Source organism: Mirounga angustirostris, unplaced genomic scaffold (assembly GCF_029215605.1).
Source record: "Mirounga angustirostris isolate CCGP_5_RB_7025 unplaced genomic scaffold, mMirAng1.0.hap1 SCAF_11, whole genome shotgun sequence".
Lineage (NCBI taxonomy): Eukaryota > Metazoa > Chordata > Mammalia > Carnivora > Phocidae > Mirounga > Mirounga angustirostris.
The window spans coordinates 61,060,372-61,077,206 of NW_026991719.1; the positions used below are offsets into that span (position 1 = coordinate 61,060,372).

The 16,835-nt window shown below is 36.8% G+C and overlaps 1 long non-coding RNA gene across 1 annotated transcript in view; it reads left to right on the plus strand.

Moving 5' to 3' along the window:
• Positions 1-12,366, plus strand: part of LOC135361942 (uncharacterized) — a 44,229-nt gene extending 31,863 nt beyond the window's left edge. Inside the window, exons 3-4 of the long non-coding RNA XR_010406194.1 lie at positions 7,617-7,720; positions 9,286-12,366. This is a non-coding gene — a long non-coding RNA (uncharacterized LOC135361942). The remainder of the gene's footprint in view (positions 1-7,616; positions 7,721-9,285) is intronic.
• Positions 12,367-16,835: the final 4,469 nt, after the last annotated feature.

Below are 16,835 nucleotides of genomic sequence, written 5' to 3' on the forward strand. Positions count from 1 at the left end.
TAGAAGAGTTTTGAGGTGGCATGATTTAGGCATAAAAATCTGCATTAAATAATAAGCCCTCTGTGTTACTTTATGCTTACTGAAGTTCTTTTTTTTTTATGCTTACTAAAGTTTTTAAAGAGCTACTTGATAGTAAAATGACAGATTTTTTTTAAAATTCAAGTTAGTTAACATATAGTGTAGTACTGGTTTCAGGAGTAGAATTTAGTGATTCATCACTTACATATAATGCCCAATGCTCATCCCGATAAGTGCCCTCCCTAATGCCCATCACCCATTTAGCCCATCCCCCACCCACCTCCACTTCAGGAACCCTCACTTTGTTCTCTATAGTTAAGAGTCAGTTATGGTTTGCCTCCCTCTCTGTTTTTATCTTATTTTATTTTTCCTTCCCTTCCCCTATGTTCATTTGTGTGGCTTCTTAAATTTCCCATGAGTACAATCATATACTATTTGTCTTTCTCTGACTTATTTCACTTAGCATAATACACTCTAGCTCCATCCATGTTGTTGCAAATGGCAAGATTTCATTCTTTTTTCATGGCTGAATAATATTCCTGTGTGTGTGTGTGTGTGTGTGTGTGTACCAGATCTTCTTTATCCATTCATCAGTTGATGGACATTTGGGCTCTTTCCATAATTTCGCTATTGTTGATAGTGCTGCTATAAACACTGGGGTGCACGTGGCCCTTCTAATCAGCATTTTTGTATCCTGTGGATAAATACCCAGTAGTGCAATTGTTAGGTTGTAGGGTACTTCTATTTATAACTTCTTGAGGAACCTCCATACTGTTTTCCAGAATGGCTGCACCAGTTTGCATTCCCACCAACAGTGCAAAAGTGTTGCCCTTTCTCCACATCTTGCCAATATCTGTTGTTCCCTGTATTGTTAATTTTAGCCATTCTGACTGATGTAAGTTTGTATCTCAATGTGGTTTTGATTTGTATTTCCCTGATGGCAAGTGATATGGAGCAATTTTTCATGTGTCTGTTAGCCATTTGTATGTCTTCTTTGGAGAAATGTCTGTTCAGTTCTTCTGCCCATTTCTTAACAGGATTATTTATTTTGGGGGTGTTGATTTTCATGAGTTCTTTATAGATTCTAGATACTAGCCCTTTATTCAATATGTCATTTGTGAATATCTTTTCCTATTCCATCAGTTGCCTTTTAGTTTTGTTGGTTGTTTCCTTCACTGTGCAAGAGCTTTTTGTCTTGATGAGGTCCCAATAGTTTATTTTTGCTTTTGTTTCCCTTGCCTCCAGAGATGTGTCTGGTAAGAAATTGCTACAGCCAAGGTCAAAGAGGTTCCTGCCTGTGTTCTCCTCTAGGATTTTGATGGTTTCCTGTCTTACATTTTGGTCTTTCATCCATTTTGAATTTATTTTTGTGTGTGATGGAAGAAACTGGTCCAGTTTCATTCTTCTGCATGTTGCTGTCCAGTTTTCCCAGCACCATTTGTTGAAGAGACTGTCTTTTTTCCATTGGATATTCTTTCCTGTTTTGTCAAAGATTAGTTGACGACATAGCTGTGGGTCCATTTCTGGGTTTTCTATTCTGTTCCACTGGTCTATGAGTCTGTTTTTGTGCCAATACCGTACTGTCTTGATCACTACAGCTTTGTAATATAACTTGAAGTCCAGAATCATGATGCCTTCAGCTTTGTTTTTCTTTTTCAGGATTGCTTTGGCTATTTGGGGTCTTTTGTGGTCCATACGAACTTAAGGATTATTTGTTCTAGCTCTGTGAAAAATCCTGATGGTATTTTGATGGGGATTGCATTAATGTGAGATTTCTTTGGGTAGTATGGACATTTTAACAATGTTTGCTCTTCTAACCCATGAGCATGGAATGTTTTTCCATTTCTTTGTGTCCTCTTCAAATTCCTTCATAAGTGTTCTATAGTTTTCAGAGTGCAGATCTTTTACCTCTTTGGATAGGTTTATTCCTAGGTATCTTACAGGTTGGTACAGATCAATTCCTTGATGTCTCTTTCTGCTCCTTCATTATTGGTGTATAGAAATGCAACAGATTTCTGTACATTGATTTTATATTATGACTTTGCTGAATTCATGGATCAGTTCCAGCAATTTTTTGGTGGAGTCTTTCAGGTTTTCTACATAGAGTATCATTTTGTCTGCAAAGAGTGAGTTTGACTTCTTCCTTGCCAATTTGGATGCCTTTTATTTCTTTTTGTTGTCTGATTGCTGAGGCTAGGACTTCCAGTACGATGTTGAACAACAGTGGTGAGAGTGGACATCCCTGTCGTGTTCCTGAACTTAGGGGAAAAGCTCTCAGTTTTTCCCCATTGAGGGTGATATTAGCTGTGGGTCTTTCATATATGGCTGTTATGATGGAAGTATGTTCCTTGTTTCCCTACTGTCTTGGGGGTTTCTAACAAGAAAGGATGTTGTATTTTGTCAAATGCTTTTGCTGCGTCTATTGAGAGGATCATATGGTTTTTATCCTTCCTTTCTTAATGTGGTGTATCACATTGATTGATTTGTGGATATTGAACCACACCTGCAGCCCAGGAATAAATCCCACTTGATCATGGTGACTAATCCTTTTAATTTACTGTTGGAGTTGATTAGCTAGTATCTTGGTGAGAATATTTGCATCCATGTTCATCAGGGATATTGGTTTATAATTCTGATATTTAGTAGGCTCTTACTGGTTTAGAATCAAGGTGATGCTGGCCTCAAAGAATGAGCTTGGGAGATTTCCTTGCATTTATATTTTTTGTAACAGCTTGAGAAGAGTAGGTATGAATTCTTCTCTGAATGTTCCCAGGGTAGAATTCCCCTGGGAAGCCATCTGGCCCTGCACTCTTGTTTTTTGGGAGATTTTTTTTTTAAAGGATTTTATTTATTAGAGAGATTGAGCCCAATATGGGGCTCAATCCCAGGACTGAGATCATGACCTGAGCCGAAGTCAGGCGCTTAACTGACTGCCACTCAGATGCCCCTGCTGGGAGATTTTTGATTACTGATTCAATTTCTTTGCTGGTTATGGGTTTGTTAAATTTTCTATTTCTTCCTGTTCCAGTTTTGCTAGTTTATATGTTTCTAGGAATGCTTCCATTTCCTCCAGATTGCCTAATTTATTGGCATATAATTGCTCATGATATTCTCTTATAATTGTTTGTATTTCTACAGTGTTGGTTGTGATCTCTCCTCTTTCGTGGTGATTTTATTTATTTGGATCCTTTCTCTTCTCTTTTTGATAAGTCTGGTTAGGGGCTTATCAATTTTATTAATTCATTCAAAGAACCAGCTCCTAGTTTCATTGGTCTGTTCTATTTTTTTAATTTCTATATCATTTATTTTTGCTCTAATCTTACTTATTTCCCTTCTTCTACTGGTTTAGGCTTTATTTGCTCCTCTTTTCCAGCTCCTTTAGGTGTAGGTTAGGTTGTGTGTTTGATACTTTTCTTGCTTCTTGAAGAAGGCCTGTATTGCTATATACTTCCCTCTTAGGACTGCCTTTACTGGTTCCAAAGGTTTTGGACTATTGTGTTTTCATTTTCATTTGCTTCCATGTAGTTTTTTATTTCTTCTTTAATTTCCTGGTTAACCCACTCAGTGTTTGGTCCTTGGCCAGAATGTGGGGAGTTTTTAACTAGGTGTTCTCCAGTTTGCTTGTTAAATGAGACTCAATACTATTTCCACTAGAACTGAAGCCCTGCAGAACTCTCTGGTCAGGTGATGTGGTGTGGGCATGGGTTTCTGCTGGTCTTCTAGGGAAGGGGATCCCAAAGCTGGGACTGAGGCAGACTTGACCAAGAAAGGCAGTACTGCCAGAGTGCAGGGGTGTTGGACGTGATGGAAGCTGGTTAGGCAGGTAGTGTTGGCGCGTGCTGTTTACTTCAGGTGGTTCTGCGTTTATGGTGAGGGGCAGGGGAGTGAAATGGCACCAGCCACCTCCTTTGTTCCCAGACAGTGGTCTCCTTGCCTGCTGCTCTCAGTGAAGCACTCTGAGAAGATCGAATAATCTCCCCCCGTGTGTCCCAGGCATTTTGCAGATTGCTGTTTCCACACTGTCTCCCTCTGCGTTGTTTGCCTGCTTCCTTTCCAGGAGCAGCACAGTGCCCTCCAGGTCCTGTCCCAGCCATGGCTGGTGACTTTTTAGAACTCCAGATTTTAGGGAGGTGGCATGCCAGGGGCCTGTGCTGGTCTTCTGGGGGAGGGTCTCGCCATGCTGAGACTTAGGCAGGTTTGACCAAGAAGTGCAGTCTGCCAGAGCACAGGAGTGTGGGACTTGGTGTAATTAAATTAGGCAGCCAGTTTGGGGGGCTGAGCTGCTTTCTGTGACTGGCTCTGCTTTTATGCTGAGGGGTGGGGGAGGGAAATGTTGCCAGCCAAGTCCTTTGTCCCTGGAGAGGTGTCTCTGTGAAAGCTACCTCTCAGGGATGCGCTCCCAGAAGAGTGAGCAATCTTGTCCCTGTGTGCCCCAGGGGTTCTTCAGATAGCTGTTTCCATGCTTTCTGCCCCTGGAACTGCTTGCCTTCTCTCCAGGAGCAGGGCAGTGCCCTCTAGGCTCTATCCCAGCCAGCCTGCCAACCTTTAAAACTCCAGTATTAAGCCCCGCTGGTTGCAAGAACTCAGGAAAATCAGCCCCTCTCATTTTACCAGCCAATGGCCTTGGGGAAGTTTTCTCCTTGTGTATTCCCCTGTGTGCTCCTCTCTCTAGTGCCTTTCTCTGCCACCAGGGCTCCCTTCCCTCTGCAGGACCTGTGATCTGTTTCTCCCCCAAACCGTCTCTGTCCTCCTACTTCTTTGATGTGGCTCCTTCTCTCCCTTTAGTGGTAGAGTTTGTTCTGTCAGTTTTCAGGTTGATTTCTGGGGTATTCAGAATGATTTAATAGGTATTTAGTTGTGTTTGAGGGACAAGAAGAGCTTAGGGTTCTCCTCCTATACCGCCATCTTAGCTCCTCTAGCTTTAAGTGTTTATGAGGGAACTAAAGGACTTTAAAGGAGTTCAGTGTTCTCTGTTTTTTTTCTGATTACTTCTCTCACCCTTTTCCCTGAAAACTTCTTTCAGATTTCCCCATTGTCTATAAACTTCCTATTCTGTGTCCACAGCACAATTCCTTTTGTGTGGGCTAGAACTTTTGTGTGGGCTAGTTCTATGTTATATGGAACATAAAGTTCCATAAGGAACCTTATGTGGCAAGGTTCCTAAGGAGTGTAAATTAGGTAAACTTCTTTTCTTCTTGAGGCTTCCTCCTTCATTCTAGACTTGGTGGTTCACAGTAATTTATTGGCTCACCACCTGCACCCATCACCCATTCCTCTGTCAGGCTTCCAGGCCCCTAGATTGTATGTGCTCTGGGTCCTGTCTATTATGAACTAGAAGGACCTGTTGTGCCTACAGGGAGAGTGAAAGGTGGTCCAGACAATAAACTGTAGGGAAAGCTGGGGAAAATCATCCCATATGTTGCAGATACCGTGAGGAGGAAAGCTGGAGTAGAGACCATGGGCAGGGACTGTCATTACATATTCAGTGGTTTGGGAAGACTGATGCATAGAGTGTGGGAATGTAGGGTGGTCTACAAAAGAGCATTGTATTAATTACTTATTTATATGTCTCATTCATTAATTCTACAAAGCTTTGTGTTAGATACTGTCATTAAATATAAGACAGTTTCTCATTTCAAGGACATTAACTTGTGGAGAGTGAGAGTCAAAAGCATTTTTAACACACAGTAACCTATACATTCTAATAATATTAAATAAAATACTTACTAAATGCTACATATGGTGCCAAGAACTGTTCTAAGTGCTTTACATGGATTTTCTCATTTATACTCCTCACAAAACTATGATGTAGTGTTGTTGTCATTCCCATTTCACAGGTTAAAAACTGAGACATTGAGAGAAACCCTTTAATGCTAAGCAGAGATTATTTTAATGGTCACTAAAATTGATAAACATCTAAACAGACTGAAAAAGAAAAAGATGAAGACACAAATCACTAATAATGGAAATGAAGAATGGGACATCACTATACAGAATCATGATATTAAAAAGATAATAAGGGATTATTATTAACTTTATCTCAATATATTATACAACTTAGATGAAATAGGAAAAATTTTTGAAAGACATATACCATCAAAGCTTACTCAATAAATAATCTGAAAAGCCCTATAGCTAAAGATAATGAAATTAATGAACAGTAAGTTTCCCAGAAAGAAAACAAACCTGGATGCCTTTGCTGCTGATTTCTATCAAACATTTAAGGAAGAAATAAAATTCTACATGAATTTTTTCCAAGAATAATCCTCCTTAACTTGTTTTATGAAATCAGCACTAACCTAATACCAAAAATATTACCAATAAAAGTACTTATCAATATACCCCAAGATTATAGATACCAAAATCATTAACAAATATTAGTAAGTCCTATCCAGAAATATATAAAAAGGAAATTGCTTCATGACTAGATGGGGTTTATCCCAGAATTCCAAGGTTGGTTTAACATTAGATAAATAATATAATTCACCATATTAAGAAACTAAAGTGAAAACCATATGATTATCTCAATTGATACGTATTAAATATTTGACAATATCCAATACCCATTCATAACAAAAACTCTCAGCAAATTGGAAATATAAGAAAATGTTCTCAACCTAATAAAGGTTATCATGAAAAACCTTCAACTAATATCAAACCTAACATGGTGAAAACTTGAAGATCTTTCCACTAAAATTAGGATAAGGCAGAAATATCCTTTCTATCCTCTTTTGTATTCTAGGTCCTACCAATATAATGAGCAATAAAAGGAAGTAAAATGCATAAATATTAGAAAGACAAATATAAATCATGTAACATGACATTATTATCTATATAGAGATTCCCATGGAATCTACAAAAAAAAAAATGAGACATTAAGAAGTTAGGTAGCCTACCTAAATTCACATATTGTTTTAGTGGAACAAGGTGTAGTGAGAGCACATAAAGAGGGCAACTTATCTGATGGATTTACGCGTTCAAAGAAGGCTTTTTGGAGGAAATTAAATCTAAAGTGGAATCTAAAGGGTGAATAAAGAGGAAATACCAAGCAAATGGAGGTGAGAGTGTTTAAGTTAGAGTGATGATCATGTGTTCTTCAGAGAGAACTGAAAAATAAGCAGCCTGAATGTTGGCAGTTTGGATAGATCAGTGTTTCGCAGGAAGCGGTTGGTGGCCTGAAAGCTTGGAATTATTTTTTGAGGGTTTGGGATTTTATGCAGAAAGCATAGGGACATTCTTCATCAGGAAGTGACAAGGGGATGATGTGATTAAATCAGTAAAATCAGACAGTGGTTAGCCAAGTAGAGGGTTACTTGTTTGATAGGAGATTTATAGAACTTGACTGATGTTTGGGTTTTGAGGAGGTGGGTTTTAATCGGCATAAAAGGAGGTGGCTGGATGGATGCTGGAGCCATCAATAGAAAGAATTCAGAAAGAGAAAACGTAGAGAAAAATTCAATGTATGTTACTCTAATGTTTCTTTGCAGGAACTACTCCCTCTTCTATGGCAGCTAGAGCCCAATTCCAGAAAATTTTTTGAGTCTTACTTATTAGACAATTCTGTGTGGCTAAGCTATCCTCTGAAATATGTGTTTAAGTTTCAGAAGCTGACTGATAGGCCCATGGCCCGATATGGAATCTTCTGGGATGAAATAACTAAAAATGATAAAATTTCAGGTCCTCTTGGTGGCTTCTGTGATAGGTAAGAAACAGCCTGATGAGAACAACTTTCTCTACTTCTATGAGTTTGTTGATTTTTTTTGTAATGTTTATTTTCAATTTAAGTGATTTCCACTCTTAAATTTTCATTCTACTAATTTGTTCTTTTTTCCACCTTCTTATGGTAGTAGCCTAGTTCTTTGATTTTAAACATTTTTCCCTTTCTAGTATAGGCATGATAGCTATAATTTTTCCTCTAAGAACAATTATAGTGGCATCAAATTCTGATATGTTGTGTTTTCATTATCATTCAGTGTGAAATATTTTATTTCCCTTGGCATTTCTTCCTTGACCCTTTGTTATTTCAATGTATTTTACTAAATTTCTAAATATTTGGGAATTATCTCATTGCTATCGATTTCTTATTTAATTCCATTATTATCTAAAAACAAACATTATATGCCTTAAATCCTTTTAAATATATATTAAGTATATCCTATGCCTGGCATATGGTCAGTATTGGTGAATGGTCAATATGCACTTGAAAATAACTATAATCTGCCTTGTGTAGTGGAGTACTCTATAAATGTTAGTTAGGTCAACTTGCTTGATAATGTTTCTTAAATATTCTGTATCCATATCTTGCTCTCAAAAGTACAGGTTCAGCTAATACAGATTAGATTAATCCAGCCCCTCATACTGTGTCTTGACAGAAGAAGAGCCATGCCTTTTTGTGAAAATTTTTTTTTATTTCTATCTCTACTTATATTTTACATAAATACCTAACATACCTTTTTAAAATACTGGATATATGAAGAATCAAACAAATGTGGCTTATGATCAAAAAAGTAAACAGTCATTATACCTATATAAGAGATGGCCCCAATTACGGAATTATAAGACCAATTTGAAAATACTGTTTTAATAAATATGTTATAGGATCCAGTGAAAAAGGTATTTAGAAAACAACACAGAGACACATTATCGTCAAATTCCTGAAAAATAAAGTCTAAATAGCAGCCAGAGGGAAAAATACCTTATATGTAGGGGAACAATGATAAGTTTACACTGATTTTGCAGCAGAATCCATGGAGCATGGAACACAATGGACTTATATATTTAAATTGTTGATAGCAAAATCTTGTCAACTTAGAATTCCATGTGAACCAAAAAAAAAAAAATACTTCAAAAATAGGCAAAGTAAAAATATTTTCAGATATAAAAATTGAGAGATATTTGTGTCTCCAGCAAGCCTGGCTAAAATAAATGCTCAAAGAAATCTTGTAAGATAAAGGGAAATATTACTAGATGGAAGTCTTTATCTGCAGGAACTTAAAAGAACACCACAAATAGTAAATATATGAGTAAATATATAAGAAGACTTGAGGTATCTTTATTTCAGGTATAAATCTGTATCTATTTTAAAATATTTTAAATACTAAAGACATTTTAAAGCAAAGATGAAATCACTACATTATAGGGATTAATAATGTGTGTGGAAGGAAAATATCTGACAAGTGTGCAAAAGATGTGAGGCATTGATTTCCTTTGTTGGATATTGTGTTTTATTTTTGTTTTTTTAAAAGATTTTATTTATTTATTTGACAGAGAGAGACGCAGCGAGAGAGAGAGAACACAAGCAGGGGGAGTGGGAGAGGAAGAAGCAGGCTTCCCACTGAGCAGGGAGCCCGATGTGGGGCTTGATCCCAGGACCCTGGGATCATGACCTGAGCCGAAGGCAGACGCTTAACGACTGAGCCACCCAGGCACCCCCTGGATATTGTGTTTTAGTCTATGAATATCTGTCAGCTGTAGTCCAAACAGGCTTGAATCAAATCTCTCCCAAGGCAACAGAAGCAAAGCCTATGAAATGGGATTACAAATTTAAGCCTCCTGAAGTTTCCATGGAAATGCCTAGTCCTTGTCTTTCCTCAAGATCACATCGAGGCAGTGGTATGTTAGCAAACTGGCACTCCAGGGAAAAAAAAGTTCTTAACATGTAGTGTTTGCTGATTTTTATGGTGTGAATACTCTCACTATGACCAATTTCAAGCTACTAATAATTTAACAACCTGCTCATAAAATTCCTGATTATCCATTGGCTGTCATGCACAGAACTAGGTATCTTCAATCCCACTGAGTCCACATCTCTACACTTCCTTGATAGGGCCTCTTCTCACTCTCTTGTTGTGGAGTTTGTTCTATCAGTCCTCAGGTTGATTTCTTGGGTATTCAGAATGATTTGAAAGTTATCTTGTTGTGTTTGAGAGATGATATGAGCCTAGGGTTCTCCTACTATGCTGCCATCTTAGTTTCCCCACTGTTTACCAATTTTTAAATGCATTTCTACTGTGTATGAATTTTCTTGGTGTCCTTCTTCTGAAAATGTCTTTACTTCCCCTTCACTCTTAAAGGATATTTTCACTGTATATAGGATTCTGGATTCAAAGTTCTTTTCTTTCAGCAGTTGAAAAATGTAAGCCACTTCCATCTGGCCTCTATGGTTTATGATTAGAAATGCACAGTCATTTGAATCATTATTCACCTAAGGTAAAACATTTTTTTCTAACCATTCCAAGATTTCTTTTTTGTCTTTAGTTTTTAACAGTTTGATTATGACATGTCTGGAAATGTGTTTCTTTGGGTTTACCTCTTTAGGGTTCACTGATCTTGAATCTGCAGGCTTATGCCTTTTGACAAACTTTAAAACTTTAGAGCCTTTATTTTTTAATTTTTCAGCCATGCTCTCTCCTCTCTTTTTAAGACTCCAATGATAGGTATGTTAGATCTTTTGTCATTGTCACACAGGTCCCTGAGGCATTCAGGGACTGTTTATGCTGTTTTTCAAATTGGATCATTTCTATTGATTTATCTTATCAAACTTATCAAAGTTTGCTGACTTTGTTTCTCTTTTATCTCAATTATACTATTCAGTCCTTCCAGGGAGTTTTTAATTAGATTATTGTAATTTTTCCATTCTAGCATTTTTATTTGGGTTTTCATTACCACTTCTATCTATTTACTGATACTTTCTACATTAAACTTTGTTTCAAGTATGTTCATAATTGCTCAATCAAATGCTTTTTATGACAGTTCTTTAAGTGTTTATCATATATTTCCAGCGTCTGTGTCATCCCTTTGTTGTTAGCTGTTTGTCTTTTCCCATGAAAGTTAAGGTATCTGTGGTTCTGTGTATGTCAAAGTAATTGGGGTTTTACTCTGAACAGTTTGAGTGTTATGTCATGAGACTTTGGATCTGGTTAAATTTTATAAACAATATTAATATTTTTGTTTTAGCAGGCACTCAGTTTGGTTAGGTCAAGCTGCAAGTTTCAACCTGCCCTCTGTGGGCTGTAGTTCCACTATCAGTTCAGTTTTCTAAACCTTTGCAGTGCTATTTGGATTTGTTTCACACGTGTACTACCTAGTAGTTATTCTGGGACCTGGACAGTGGTCTATCAGGTAGCAAAATTCTCAAAGTCTTTGGTAGGCTAATTATGATCAAATCTAAGCATTTGAAAGTTGGAGGTGATCTGAAAAGTTCATAAACAGCTTTATGGAGACACTTCCCAAGAATAAGTTCTTTGCCATCTTCCTAGTACTTTTTGGTTTCCTGGGGCTCTCCTTTTCTGTCCTCCAGATAGAAATTACCCACTTCTGTGACTATGTCACTTCACCCCAGAAGTGACATAGAACAGAGAGAGAGTTAAAACAAAAAAGAGGGTCACCTGGGTAGCTCAATCCGTTGAACATCCAACTCTTGATTTCGGCTCAGGTAATGATCTCAGGGTCGTGAGATCGAGCCCTGCTTCAGAAAGAGGTGTTTCTCCCTGCACTTTTGGAGTTGTAGCTTGCGACCCCTTCTGCTGTAGGATTGCCCTGGGGGCTGAGGCTCAAGAGCACCAAAAAACTGCTAGAACTGATACACAAATTCAGTAAATTTACAGTGTATAAAATCAACACACAAAAATCTGATGCATTTCTATACACCAATAATGAAGCAACAGAAAGAGAAATTAAGAAAGCAATCCCATTTATAATTGCATCAAAAATAATAAAATACCCAGAAATAAACTTAACCAAGGAAATGAAAGACTTGTATTCCAAAAAGTATAAAACATTGATGAAAGAAATTGAAGATAACACAAATATTGTTAAAATGTCCATACTACCCAAAGCAATCCACAGATTTAATGCAATCCCTATCAAAATACCAATGGCATTTTTCACAGAACTAGAACAAACAATCCTCAAATTCACATGGAACCACAAAAGACCCTGAATGGCCAGAGCAATTCTGAAAAAGCAAAGCAAAGCTGGAGGCATCACAATTCCAGACCTCAAGTTATATTACAGAGCTGTACTAATCAAAACAGTATGGTAATGACACAAAAATAGACACACAGATCAGTGGAACAGAATAAAAAATCCAGAAGCAAGCCCACAACTATATGGTCAATTAATCTTTGACAAAGCAGGAAAGAATATCCATTGGATAAAAGACAGTCTCTTCAACAAATGATGTTGGCAAAACTGGACAGCGACATGCAAAAGAATGAAACTGGACCATTTTCTTACACCATACACAAAAACACCTGTGTTTTTTGCTTCAGTTTGACATGATTATATGATCTTCTTTAGCCTGTTAATATGCTGAATTACATTTACTGATTTTTGAATGTTGAACCAGTCTTGCACACATAGAATAAATGTCACTTGATCATGGAGTATAATTATTTTAATAGATTGTTTTATTTGACTTCCTACATTTTATTGAGGATTTTTGCATATATGTTTCAGAGAGAAGTTGTTTTACAGTTTCCCTTTATTGTAATGTCTTTAATTTTCATATCTGAGGAGTTAATACTGGTATCATAGAATGAATTAGGAAGTGTTTCATCTGCTTCTACTGTCTGGAAGTTATTATGAATTTTTAGTATTATTATTATTCCTTAAATTACTGAGAAATGTTACCAGGAAAATCATCTGGGCCCAGTGCTTTGTTTTGGGAAGGTGATTAATTATTGATTAACTTATTCAGATGATCTGTTTCTCCTTGTGTGATATTTTGTAGTTTGTATTTTTAAAGGAGTTAATTCATTTCATTGAAGTTATAAAATGCATGGGGGGCGCCTGGGTGGCTCAGTTGTTAAGCGTCTGCCTTCAGCTCAGGTCATGATCCCAGGGTCCTGGGATCAAGTCCCGCATCAGGCTCCCTGCTCGGTGGGAAGCCTGCTTCTCCCTCTCCCACTCCCCCTGCTTGTATTCCCTCTCTCGCTGTGTCTCTCTCTGTCAAATAAATAAATAAAAATCATAAAATGCATGGGCATGAATTTGTTCATGCTCTTCTTGTATGATCCTTTGAATTTCCATGAGAATCAGTAGTACTCCCCTCTCTTTCACATCTCATATTGGTAATATTTTGTGTCTTCTCTCTTTTTTTTATTCATAGTATGGCTAGACATATTGGCTTTTTCAAAGACCTAGCTTTTGGCTTTGTTAATTTTCTTTGTTTTATGTTTTCACTTTCATTGATTTCTGTCTTAATTTTTATTACTTCTTTTCCTGCTTGCTTTAGGATTACATTGCTTTTTTTCTCCTTTTTTCTAAGGGGGAAATTTAGGTGATTGATTTTAGATATTTCTTGTCTTCTAATATATATATACATTTATGCTATAAATATCTCTCTAAGTGCTGGTTTTGCTGTATCCCACAAATTTTGAAAAACTATTTTGATTTACATTTTTCTTGAGACTTCTTCACTGATCCATGTATTATTTAGAAGTATGGTGTTATTTCCAAATACTGGGGAGGACTTTTTTTCAGGAGTAGAATTTAGTGATTCATCACTTAAATATAACACCCAGTACTCATCACAACAAGTACCACTGGGGAGGATTTTCTAGCTATCTTTCTGTTACTGATTTACAGTTTAATTCCGTTATGGCCTGAGAACATTATATGGTTTCTATTCTTTATATTTGTTAAGAGATGGGGGGGGGGTTGGCCCAGAATGAGGTCTATTTTAGTAAATGTTCCATATGAACTTAAGAAGAAATGCATCTTGTTCTTTGGGAAAGAGCATTCTACAAATGTAATTAGATGAAGTTGGGTGATCATGCTGTTTAGGTCAACTGCCTTATTGACTTTCTGTCTGCTTGATTTATCTATTACTGACAGGGGTATGGAAGTCTCTAACTACAATAGAACTTGCAGTTCTATCAGTTTCAGACTCAGGTAATTTAATATTCTAAGTGCATACACAAAAAAGATTGTTTTATCTTCTTGGAGAAATATCCCTGATAATTTTTCTTGTCTGAAATATGTTTAGTCTGAAATTAATATGGCCATTCCAGCTTTGTTTTGATTAGTGTTAGCATAATAGGTCTTTCTGTTAGTAGACTCAGGTCCTTGGACCCAGCAAAAGTAGAAACAAAGCTGGACCCAAAATGTACCAACACAGGCAAGGCTTTATTGGGGTAACAGCTCGAGCTGAAGGGAGACACAGGCACAGCTGGAAAGTGGGCCTGGCTCTCCGAACAATGGCCAGGGAAAGTTTTAAAGGGGCTGAGGTGGGAAATGAGTGATATTTAAGTACATAGGGGAGGGGAAATATAGGAAGTTGGTGGCACAGGCACAGTTGAGGGAACATGCTTCTTCATAATCGTGTATTTCGTTTGCCTGTTAAATCTCCACCCCTGAGTGTGATTTTTAATATTGTAATGAGGGGGAAAGTTGGTGAAAGTTAAGCACTGGGGTCCTTCTTGAGGCTGACCCATTTTGTCCAGTCTTTGCCAGTCTTTGTAGTAAGCATGCTCCTTTCAGTAAGCATCCTTCTTCCACATTCCTGCAAAATATTGTCACTTGGGAGGCATAGAATTTTAGTCTTCCTTCCTTCCTTCCTTCCTTTTTCTTTCTTTCTTTCTTTCTTTCTTTCTTTCTTTCTTTCTTTCTTTCTTTCTTTCTTTCTTTCTTTCTTTCTTTCTTTTTTTCTTTTCTTTTCTTTTCTTTTCTTTTCTTTTCTTTTCTTTTCTTTTCTTTTCTTTTCTTTTCTTTTCTTTTCTTTCTTTCTTTCTTTCTTTCTTTCTTTCTTTCTTTCTTTCTTTCTTTCTTTCTTTCTTTCTTTCTTTCTTTTCTTTTTTTCTTTCTTTTCTTTCTTTCGTAACCAAAGAATGCTGGATTTTATGGTCAAGGTGGAGGGGACCTGAGTCCAGTCCCTGCTCTGTCTCATCTCCATTTTTTACTTTTAAACTTTCTAGGTCTTTTTAATTAAATTGGACTTTGTAGACTACATATAGTTTGGACTTTTTTATCCACTTTGACAACCTCTTTCAAGTAGTGTATTTAAACTATTCATAGTTATGTGTTATTGATATAGTTGGAGTAATATATTTGTAACTTTGTACATTACATCTACTCTTTTTCTGACTTCTCTAGTTTTAACAAGGCATTTTATTTAATTCCATTTTATTACCTCTTGGCATACCACTAATGCATTTTTTAAAAAATTAGTCCTCATCCTAGAGTTTATGATATACATATTAAAATAATGAAAATCACCATTAAATAATAATATATATTTCATGTGTAGTGCAGGAATATGATGGCAGAATCCCTCCCTCCAGTTACTTGTAACATTGTTGTCATGCATTTTACTTATCTCTCTGTTATAACCACTAATACAGTGCTACTATTATTGCTTCAAACACATGGTTATTGTTTCTATCAAGTATGAAAAAGAAAAATAAAATCTATTCATGACTTTTTAATTCCTTTTCAGGCACTCTTCCTGTCTTTATATGGATTCAAGTTTCCGACCAGTACCATTTTTCTTCTGAAGATTTTCTTTTCATGCTTATTCCAGAACATGTCTGCTGATAATGGATTTCCTCATTTTTGTTTGTCTGAAAAGCTTTCATTTTTACCCACTTCTGAAGGTTAATTTTCCTAGACCTAGAATTCTAGGGGTTTTTTCCCTTTTAAAATGTTAAATTTTTTACTCTGCTCTTCTCTTGTTTGTATGTTTACTGACAGTTTTTCCATTGTAATTCTCATCCTTTTTATCTTACATGGAAGGTGATTTTTTTTCCCTCTAGCTTCTTTTAAGATTTTTCTCTTTGCCTTGAGTTTTCCGTAATTAAAATATGATATGCATAGGTGTTTATTTTTCCCACTTACTCGTCTGAGTCTCTGGTTTGCTTTTTATCATTGATTTTGGATAATATACTGCCATTATTCAAATATTTCTTCTGCTCTGTTCTTTCTTCTTATGGTATTCAAATTATGCATATATTATGACTTTTGATATTATCCTGCAATACATTCTGCTCTCTTGTTTGTTTTTTTCTTTCATTGCTTTTTTTTCTCTTTGCCTTTTAGTTTGGGAAGTTTCTATTGACTTCAAGCTCACTGATTCTTTTCTTGGCTGTGTCTAGTCTACAGATGATCCCATCAAAAGTACTCTTAATTTCTCCTAAAGTATCTATTTTTTTATTTTAATTTTATTTTTTTAAGATTTTATTTATTTATTTGAGAGAGAGCGAGCGCACAGAGGGAGAGGGAGAAGCAGATTCCCCGCTGAGCAGGGAGCCCAATGCGGGACTCAATCCCAGGACCCTGGGATCATGACCTGAGCCAAAGGTGGACGCTTAACTGACTGAGCCACCCAGGCACCCTGTTAATTTTACTTTTTTAGAGAAAGAGAGAGCATACTTGCATGAGTGGGGGGGCAGAGGGAGAGAGAATCTTAAGCAGGCTCCACGCCCAGCATGAAGCTTGATGTGTGGCTTGACCCACGACCCTGAGATCATCACTTGAGCTGAAATCAAGAGTTGGACACCTAACTGACTGAGCCATCCAGGCGCCCCTTAAAGTGTCTATTTTTAAAGTTTCTAGAATTGCTTTTGATTTGTATTAGAGTTCTGTCTCTCTGCTTACATTACCCATAAGTTCTTTTATGTCATCTATTTTTTGCATGAGCGCCCTTAAGACATTAATCAGTTACTTTATTTCTGCAGGTAGGCCTGCATTGCTATATATATCCCTCTTAGAATTGCTTTCATTGTGTCCTAAAGACTTGACCATTGGCTTTTTATTTCCATTTGTCTCCATGTATTTCTTTTACTTCTTCTTTGATTTCTTCATTGACACATTGGTTG